Raw genomic sequence first — 11,141 nt, forward strand, 5'->3', positions numbered from 1 at the left:
TGCATCCGTTTCAAAACCTGTTTCATGGGGAGATGCACATGGATGATAGTAGCCTACCCAAGCAGTTTCAGCCGATTCCGATGCACGGTTTCCGAGAAATCGACCTCTGAAATCTTCAGCCATTTTCCATTTTTCTCGAAATCCGTGCATCCATTGATCACGAATTTGATATGGGAGATGCATCATGATGGTAGGAACATGCCCACCGAGTTTCAGCTCAATCCGGTTTTCCGTTTGGGAGAAATGGCAAAAAGAAGTTCTGGTCTTGTGAAAATTCAATGGCAGCAGTTTGAATGTGCAGACTTGAACGTGGAAACAATCGTTTGGAGCTTGGATCCGGCCAGAGGACACCTGCACATGAAAAACATAATCAAAGATCAGCAACCAAGCCATCATGCAACCATAAAATCAAATGCATGCAGCAATGACAGCCCACAACAGCTCACGGCAGCCATTCAACTTCGAGGTACGTGACTTAACCTTGTTCCTCTGTTGCATGAATGTAATTCGAAGCATTGCATGAACGAATGAGATGGTTGCGGTTAAGAGAATCGGTGGCCAGTCAACTGGACACCCTCATCTAGTTCAACAACGCTTGGTGGGTGGATGAGACACATGCGCTCAGCCATCTCAGGAAGGAAATTGAAAACGGGCAGTGGTGAACAGTTAAACTTCAGCGTGCTTGATGGTAAGTGATTACAGGCAGAGGACTACAGTTCATAGTTAAACACTGCAGTGGAGATAACCGTTTGCATGGCCAACACATGTCTCTGCCACCTCACTCCAAAAATCACGCAGAAATCTGAGCGCTCAGCTGTTGGTCAACTTGCACTTGCAACGTGATTCACTCAAAGTGTATTCAAATTCAGGTATTGCTTCCCTTTTTGCAAAGTTACGTACTCTGAAATGCGAGCTCATGCTGTGGAACTATTGTTTGTCTTGTCTCAAGATGGAGATAAACGAAAAATAGCAGAACATCTTGAAGGAAAATATATGAAATGGTTAGCAAAACTTATTTCAACATCTTCAAATTTGGTCTTGGCGGTTCTTCCATGGCTCGGTTTGGCAGCGTAGGTGGTGGTATTTGCACCAAAGCAGCAGATGTAGGTGCTGATCTTGTTGGCAAGGTCGAGAGGAACATTCCTGAAGACGATCCACGCAACCCAGCTGTCATTGCTGATAATGTTGGTGACAATGTTGGAGATATCGCTGGTATGGGATCAGATCTATTTGGGTCCTATGCTGAATCTTCCTGTGCAGCTCTGGTTGTTGCATCCATATCATCATTTGGAAACTCTCATGATTTTTACTGCCATGTGTTATCCCTTGCTTATTAGTTCAATGGGTATCATTGCTTGCTTAATCACAACTCTGTTTGCAACTAACATATTTGAGATCAAGGCTGTGAAGGAAATTGAGCCTACATTGAAAAAGCAACGTATTATCTCCATAGTAGTGATGACTATTGGCATTGCTACTGTAAGCCTAGTTGCATTGCCTTCATCCTTCACTATCTTCAATTTTGGTGCCCAGAAGGTTGTAAAGAACTGGGAGCTTTTCTTCTGTGGTGTTATTGGTTTGTGGTCTGGCCTTGTTATTGGTTTTGTCACTGAATACTGCACTAGTAATGCTTACAGCCCTGTCCAAGATGTTGCCGATTCATGCACGACTGGAAGCAGCAACTAATGTTATATTTGGGTTGGCTGTGGGATACAAATCTGTATTATTCCCATATTTTCTATTGCAGTAAGCATTTTATGAAGCAAATAAAGCTGACGCAGCCCAGATGAAAGGAGAATCGTCCACAACCAAGCAGGATATAATGGTGCTGTCTGTTTCTACAGGAAGACAGAAAAAGCCACTACAGGACTTTCCTGTAGAAGCCAGCAAACAGTTTCTACAGGAAAGTTTGAAAAAAGGGCAACAAAGGAGAAATCGGCCGAAATTTTAGCTAAGGAGGTAGCACCTGTGTTGGCCACCCCAAGCACATCCATCCCCTCTATGAACACTCATTTCTTTCAAGGTTCGAGCACAATTTAGTCACGGTTCAACCTTCTACAGGAAGCTACAGGACTTTCCTGTAGAAGCCTTTTGGCAGGCCAGAATCAATTTTGGAGAGGGATTTGAAGCTTGAAGCCTGTTGAGGAGGCATGCAACCACTCTTTTCTTCCATCCTCCACTGGTTTCATCTCCTTTCACCACCATTTCCGCCATCAGATTGAATATACTTGCACAATCATACCCAAGCTGAGAATTCTTTAGGGAAAGGAGCAAGTAGTGGGAAGAAGCAAGGAAGCATAGTTTCATGACAGAGAAGAGGACATCACTTCAGAAGCTTGGCATGACAAGGAAGCCATCAGGGCCATCAAAGACAAGGGGAGAGATTTGGTTGCTCAGAGGATGAGCAACACTTTCAGTAGGGGGGTGATGATGAGCCCCAAAAATGTACAATTATTTGGGCTCATTCAATCTCCTAATTTGGCTTAGTCCACCATTCTCATTTGTTTATTGCATGTTTTTGATTATTTTTATGTTAATAGAGTGAATTTGGTTAGTCATTATGCCAACAAGTCTAATGGGTGCTTTGTGTAGCCTTGTTGGTCAACTTGGAGACAAAATTGAAGGTCTTAATGAGCACTTGGCAGCCAAATTCGTGGGAGAACAAGCTAGAGGATTTGTAGGAAGGTGTCCCCCTCATTTATGGACCCTTACCTCGAATTCTCCACCATCAGCTCGGAGTTCAAAGGCCACCAAATTAATGAGCACAAGGGCAGCCAAGCAAGTCAAGTTGGACTGCTGTTAACTCCAAGTCTTGGGCAGCCAAGTCCCTAACTTTTAGGAGGACTGTTGGGTCCTCAAATTGTATAAATAAGAAGGCTTGGGGCCTCATTTTGGTTAGCTAGTTAGTATTCATTTTTGTTAGCTAGTTGGTAGTCATTCTTGTAGCTAGTTAGTCATTTTGTTTTAGCCATTAGTTAGCTAGCTTGTAGTTCGATTTTTAGGCCATGGATTAGCTTTGCTTTCAGCTCATTCTCAAGCTCTCCTTATGGACAGTTTTGATGTACTTTCCATTTCTTGATTAATAAAGATGGAGCCAGCTTTGCACCAGCTCTAAATCGTTCTTGGGAGGCTGTAGTTCTTGGGGTTGGGCCCATCTCAAGCGCCCAGTACCTCCCTTGTTTATCTTTATGTGTTTGCTGCATTCTCATAAATAAAATCTGCTCTTTAGATCTTGCTTTGTTATGGTAGTTGGTTTTGATGGGTAACGTAGCTTTTTATGCTTAGAATTGATTGGTAGGAGTTTGTTATGCATTTAGATCTTTTGGAATGCTCTTTCTCACGTGAAGTACATGGTTCTCTTTCCAAACAAAGCTGCTGTTCATTTATTTCATTGACAATTAGATTAAGTTAGCTAGGACTTGGTTTGTTTGCAAGAATTCATTGATTCGTTTAAATGAGCATTGTGCAGGGCATCTCTATCATCTTCATCACCTCCTCAAGTTCTATTTAACCTCTGTCTCACTCATTTACCCTCCAACTCTCTCATTTCCCACATAGCTCCATCTCCTCCAACTTTCGTTGGTTCCCTCCTTCCAATCATCAAACCATTGCATACACTCACTTCCCATCCTATTCTTCCACTTCTACAGCCATCACCAGCCTCATTCCTACCTTACACATCTCCCTCTACCATTCCATTACCCCGCCATCACTCCAAACACTCACGGTAGGTCATCCTGTAGCCATTTGTAAACATCCTGTAGAAAACAGAGTATCCTGTAGGATCCTCCACAGCCATCCTGTAGGAGGCCACTCTCTCGGTTGCTGAGCATCTGAATGCGAGGAACCTCTGTGGATGGATGCTAAGGATCCCTAGGAACCTCTCCTAGCCTCCCCAACCTGTCCCACGCTTTCCTTCCTTCTCCATCCCATCTGCACAACCAAACCCTAGTTAGCACAAGATCACAATCATTCCACACACTTAAAGGAAAAATACAAAAACATAACTTTCATGATGCAAGTAGTTTAGATCCATGCATTTTCATTTATTAGAGGTAATGACAGCATTGGTAGAAGTTGCATTTACATTCCTTGCATTGTAGAGGTCAGACTAGTTAAACTAGGGTTTCCTAGGTTTACATGCTTTGATTTGCTTTCAGTTCATTTTTGTCAAGTAAAGTAGCTTTCCTTTTGAGAATAGCTTTCGTCCATCAATTAGCAAGCTTCTTCTGAGAGCCTATAGAAGTTGGCTTGAGCCCTAGCGGACTTGTGCCAGCTGACCAAGTGACAGCTGCGACAAGAGCTAGTACTTGTGCATATAGCACCGCCGCTTCCAAGTTTGTACGAACTACCGGGTTGATAAAATTAAGAGACAGGAAGCCCCAGGAGTTGTAGCATTATTGCTACAATACTGGAGCTCACCACCTTCCATTTAAATAATCATTGCTTGTTGGTCTTCCTGCCTATTATCGAATGCAACGTATATCCTAGGGATGCTTTGGGCCACGTAATTCACGATTGTTTCCTCTTGTATGCTATATAACTTATTTCCAGTCTTCTGCAATCAAGAAAAAATTCTTCGCAGATGGTTATCTCCATATTCCCAACATTATATGCTCCCTTTCTCAAATCCTTTACCCTTTTCATTTACTAATTTTTGAGGTGAATTTATGTTGATTGTGGAATTTTGTTTATGTTCACTTTTGGTGAGGTTATCAAAATTTCCACCCTTTCCCCCTTGCTTATATCCTGAGCTTATTTGTCCTCGTCCATTACCTTTCTTCTTCCGAACGGTCCAAACCTCAGTCTTATGCCTAGACTATTCATGGCAATTCTTGATCTTTTGAATAACCTCCTCCAAAATCTTAGGTTCATCAAATTATATTTTGTCTCGATATGCTTATGGTAACCCATTGGAATACCTATGGATCTTAGTCTTTTTGTCCTTGATGTAAGGTACATATCTTAATAGTTCCAAGAATTTGTTGGTATACTCCTCAGGTGTCATCTTCCCTATTTTGTGTTCATAGAATTTCTTGGCTTCGTTGTCATAATATTTCTCAGATAGGTACTTTGATCAGAATTGCTTTTGAAACTTCCTCCATGTTAGCTCTTCTCTCTGATGCCTTTGATGTTCTTGAAATCATCCCACCATATATCAACTTTTCCCGTTAAGCTGAACACAACCACCCTGGCCTTCATGTTCTCAAAAAAATCATGCAATCTAAAGTACTTCTTTATTCCCAAGAGTTAAGCCTCTGCATCTTTTGCATTATTTACTTCACCATCATAGCTAAGGGGTTTTTCTTTCTTGAATTCTTATTGCACGGGAATCGTCCTGTTGTTCCTTTGATTATAATTTCTCTTATCTACACAGTCTGATGATATGTCAGAGCTGCTTGATTCTCTTTTCAGTGTGCTAAGCAGAATTGTTCCTCCTACATATATATTCTTCTTTCTTGATTGATTTCCTTCTACCTTCTTGCTACCCAACTCATTATTTTGGATCTCCAGTGAACTATCCTTAGGCCTATAATTATCTTGAGGGACGGTACCAATCTCCTGTTGTCTTTGTCTTTACAAGGCTGACAAGCTCTGCGATAACATGGCATTCACTTCTGCTTGCTTTCTAACAATATTTTCGTTATCTTCCTTGTAACTTATTATCTTTGCTCTTAGGCTTCTAAGAGTGTCCATTAATTCAAGAATGTCCTATTCTTTCATCTTCCCAACTGAATCTTCTTCATGGCCTTGTTGGGTTTTGTTTACATCGTAGCTTCTCATTGTTTCTCTTTCTTACTATATCTTGATGCATGCCAATCTTCTTTTACACACAAATAGATGTTAGCTAATCAGAAAGGAAAGGAAAAAATAACATAGATTCTCATTACCTTGGTCTATAAAGATCTAAAACACCAAAATTTTAGTTAGCACATAAATAATATTCCATCAATAGTTCCATAAAACCATACATTTCAACAACTTGCGTTTTCAACACCATCACACATCTGTCAATATAATGGAAATCTAACAGATCAAGCTTATCAAGGATTCATCTAGAGTATGCATGTGAGCCTTTTTAGGTCCAATGCTTGAACCTAGAGCTCTAATACCACTTTGTAACATGCCCCCTACTATCTGTAGCTCCAACAAAGGTATAATGAGGGATGTTACTAGGCTGACTCGACCTCCAAGATTCTAGTTATGGAAATGGGGTCTAAATCTTTTGATCTTTTTCAAACTCTTCAAAAATTAAAGTGGACAACACAAATGTGATTGTCTCATCGAGACTTTTCCAACGGTATAAATTTCATCTCGATCCTAATTAGTAAATTAGGTTTATTTGCCAAGGTCATCTGACGATGCAAAATCTGGAAGGAGATCAACGACTTTTAAGCCACATTACTCTTGCCTTTGGTCATAGCGCTCGATTACATGAGAATACAAGGTTCAAGGCCTAATTTCCTTCAAGGCATAGGGTTTTCAACTCCTGTGCGTTTAACAAAATCAAAGTTTCTATAAGTATATATGATTGATCCTTTGTGTGAGGCCTCAATAGCCACAACATATGTGAATATGTTGGTGGCCCAACTAGCTATCCCTCCTGAGCTTTTATTGAGACCCTTACCCCTTGCATGCAAGGGTCTACATAGGTGTGTAGGTGCATATATGTATATATGCCCTACACTATCCCTTTTGAGATTTTACCCAATTGAAAATAGGGCTATCCCTCTCGAGTTTGCAGATTTTAAAATAAAGCATGATGGACAAATTACTTTTAATATAGTCATTCGATTTCTTTTAACAAAGATTGTCTTTCTTTCCATACGCATATATTTAGACTAATCTGCAGGCTCAAAATAAACACAGGAATAAACCCATCCTTTATAAAAAATACTTTGGGAATCAACCTCTCTTTTTCACACAAGAAAAAGGGCATTCCATGTTATAGATCTAAGAAAATTATTAGCATATCAAACACATACATGACACCTGCATGTACTATAATAAAACTTGAGGCATTTTCTTACAGATGCATGACATAAATTTATATAAATACATAGGACATGCAAAATATTTTAGCCAAAAAACTTCATGCACCAACATCCTACAACCATGTAACATTTCTCAAAGCCACATATTGAACTCCACAATGAAAATCATTAATTTCACAGTTATCAACTAATTTCACTTAATTATAAGAAGGTAAATGGCCAAACTAAAGACGAGACTTCGATTTTCCACCTAACCTTAGACCAACTATAGTTGGAATTACTTGTAGTGGTCACCCTTGAGTTAGATCCATGATGTAAGGGGAATTTATTTTCAGTAGATTTAGCAGGAAACCATATTTGGTCCATAGACGATAGGAAATACATATGACAATGGGCGGTTTATCAACTGCGTCAAGCACTCTAAGAGTGGTTTGTCGGCCCATAACAAGCACCCTGGGTGGTTTATTAGCTCTCTCTTAGTAACCACCCATCTACATGTGGTTTTTTAGCTCAACCCTAGCTAGCACCCTGAGTGGTTTCTCAGTGAATCCTTGGAAAACACTCATTCCCATTTCCTCTTAATCCTCCTGCACTCCTAGTTACAATTTCCTCTTACAAGGAATCCCATTCCCTCAACTCATAGCTCTTTCTAGCTTTCCTCATGAGCTTCACCAAGAAGATGTCCAACCCCCACATTGTTGTGCACTTGCCTTTTTATTATTTTCTTAGGGTACCTCTTCATGTTCCTGTAAGACTCTTCCTCTTCTTTTTCTCTAATAATTGCACCATAAAATTAATAAATGGTGCCAGCCAACCCCACATGAGTGCACCTTTCCTCTTCTCTCTTAGATCATGGATTTACAGTCCCACACTTTACGACATTAAATACAAATATACTCATTTATTATTTAGAGTATTTTTTTACATTACCAAAAATCAGGGGAGAATGTACTAGTGGTGTCACACTTTTATGAAATTTATTAAATTTATACTTTACCACATCTGAATGATTATGCAAATGAATTTTCCTCTTGTATCAAGTTTATTTTAATTTCTAATACCATTGTTTATGTTTCAACTTATGAATCTTTAAATGATTAATACTATATATTTAGAGGGGCCTTAATGCTATCTATGATTTAGCATAATATTTTACACGAATACCTCTATCACCTAAGTTATTTTTGCATGTTTATGATGCAATACATCTTTCATTGCCTCACCATCATAATAAACATGAGCTACACCACTTCATTCATCACTTAGGAACTTCAAATGCTTAAGAACATTGGATTTTCCTTTTTCTTTATTGAACATTATTTAAAATCAAATATTTAATATTTAATAGAGAAATCTCACCCATTGGTTATGTATGTGGTTGATGTAGCAACAAAATTAACTGCGAGAGAAGTAGTTTAGGATGCATAAGTAGGGTTTACACTAGGTCTTTCATCACTATGCTTATTAGCATCGGGACTAATAGGATTTGCACCAACACTAAGCTTTGCATACAATGTGGTCAAAAGATGAAAAAATAAGGTGCTAATATTTCTCGCTCACACACATGTATGAGGCATTACATTTATTTTAACTTTTCTCCTTCAACTTTTTTCTAGATTTCCCCACATTTCCCCATATCAGATAAGATGGTGTTGATGGATAAGGGTTATAACCCTACTTTCAAATATAGGTTTATAACATTTTGGCCAAGAAGAAATGGCACGCCTACATGTTGTCTTAGTACCAACTCCAAGAGAAGTTTATTCAATAGAATAAGCACATTCTTTTACAAGTAAGCACTCCAAATAACCTTGAAACATTGAATTTATTGAGTGAGCATTCTACACTTGGGCATCCAGTTAGGAATTATATCTACCTTAAATCACAAGTTTCCATGAATGTGATCATGAAACACACTTGTTGGGAAGGCTCCCTTGTGTGCATGTTCCTTGGACATGTACATTTAGGAACATGAGTTGGAAAAGCAAACCCAAAGGTAACTCATTCACCATTACTTGTAGAAACTGGTCAAATGACTTGGACTTGTGCACAAGCCAACTTCTAGATGGAAATGTTGGATGTGCGAAAGACCTCAACAACGGGGCAAGGAAAGGGACTTGACACACTATGTGGATCGATGGGCATGAATAGATGAGTCGACTTGGTCCATCTCATTTGACATGGCCCTTTCCAATTTAGGCAAAGACACATACACGTATATGATGAGACTTGGATGAGTTGAGAGAGGAGACAACCAAGCAAGAAAGGCAAGACCAATAAGAACACAACAAAGTGGTTTATAGTTTTTTTATCAGGGTTATGGCACAACAAATTGGTGAGTTAGTTAAGTAACTAAACTTTTGAACATAATTTGCATGAGGCATGCCTATAGGGTAGACATGAGATTTGTTTGTGTAGAGAAGGGTGAATTTTGGAAGGTAACTCACATAGTCTTATTTTTGCATTATAATGAGTTGCAAATTGTGGCCAAGCTTCACTCTTGTATTATAACTTAAATCATTGTAACATTCTTTGTATAATAGAATAAAGTGTGTTAGGAAACACCTGGGTGTTATCGAATCATATATGAATCACATCATTCTCTTCTTTATTGAATTTCTTCTTCTCATAATTATGTTAATTTCCATAAGTTTCAATTGACTAAGTGTGGGGTTCAAAAATGGTTGGATGTGCACCTTATTGGTTTAAATGGGTTGGCTAAGTTGAGTAGGATTTGGCATGATTGTAGCAAGGAAAAGTTATAGGTAGACCTTGAACAAAGAGGCATAGTCTGATTGGAGTAGGGACAATTTGTTAAAGCCTCCATGCCTAAAACAACATAGAGTTGCATGACTATAAGTGTTGGAATGACTTGGGTGCACCAAGTTGGATCAAAAAATTCTGGTCAGACTGTAGATCCATGATAATTGGTATAAGATTAAATTTCATGAAATCTTTGGCTGCTTCGTTAGGCAAGTGAGGAACTTGCAACATGGCAATCGACCTTGGGATAAGTTTCTAGGCACTTGGATGAGTGACTAAGGTTGGGTTGTAGACTTGATGTGTGACGGTTTAACTATGCCACTTAGAGACATCTCAATGCCAATTAGTGGCAATATCCTCATTAGTGTCATAAAAGCCTTCTAGACGGGCTTAAAGTGGAAACAAAGGTTTTGGAGCAAGTTGGGTGATAGTGGATTGGATTGATGACCAAGCAGAATGTGACTTGGTGCCTTGGTGAAGTAGGCAATCAAGAAATGGGTGGATGGAATAGTGAAGATGAGTTGGCTTTGGAACATCATGAACTAAACACAGTAGGTTGACTCAAGCATTGGGTTTGAGATAGAATTTTTTATGCATCCCAGGAAATGAATTGTTTTAGAGTTGCAACATGGAGGGTATGAATGAAGAGTCTTGGCAAACCAAGATGGGTTCTATGACTAGGAGTTTTGAATGATGGGAGTAGAAGGTTTTTCAATCATGCTAGGCTCACTTGGGAAAGCTAGAGAAAATCAACGCACAAGGAGAAACTTAGGTTGGGAAGTTGAACATGTTAGCACACAAAGGAAAAGCTTGGATGATACTAAGATTGGGATCACTTAGGTCAAAGGACACCCAAGATTGCGACAACGTTGCAACAGAAAAACAACTTAAGACAAATAAAAATAAATTTATTATTAAATATTTTTCTTGGCAAATAAAACCACTTTGTAAAAAATTATCCTTCAAAAAAATATCAAACTAACTTCCATTAAATATTCAAATATAATATATACTTTTAAAACTATATTAAAAATATAAAAATATTTTATAACCGTAATTTATTTTTACTAAACATCAAATATAATCTATACTTTTAAGAGTACAAAATGTTATTTGATATATAGTTTCTTTCGTGGAAGGTGTATCATATTAATGATACTTCCATTTCATTGAAGCAGAGTCCCAAAAAAATCCAGTTCAGTTTGCCCTCATAGTAGTTACTAGTAATTATAACATATGCCAAAAGTATGCCAACTCAATTATGGTTGGATATTCTACTTTCTAAGCCCATAAATTGTAAAAGGTCTAATGCACGGAAGTACCCATCAAATCAGATTCAGGCCCAATGACATCTATTCCCACGTTTTAGAATTACAAGTAATT

General features: G+C 38.6%; 1 pseudogene; it reads left to right on the plus strand.

The window, feature by feature from the left end:
* The first annotated feature begins 998 nt into the window (after positions 1–998).
* On the plus strand, positions 999–1,750 carry LOC149176418 (pyrophosphate-energized vacuolar membrane proton pump 1 pseudogene; annotated as a pseudogene).
* The last annotated feature ends 9,391 nt before the right edge of the window (positions 1,751–11,141 follow it).

Source organism: Pinus tabuliformis, chromosome 4_1 (genome assembly GCF_031772625.1).
Source record: "Pinus tabuliformis cultivar Carrire ecotype Pingquan chromosome 4_1, CPIR1, whole genome shotgun sequence".
Taxonomy (NCBI): domain Eukaryota; kingdom Viridiplantae; phylum Streptophyta; class Pinopsida; order Pinales; family Pinaceae; genus Pinus; species Pinus tabuliformis.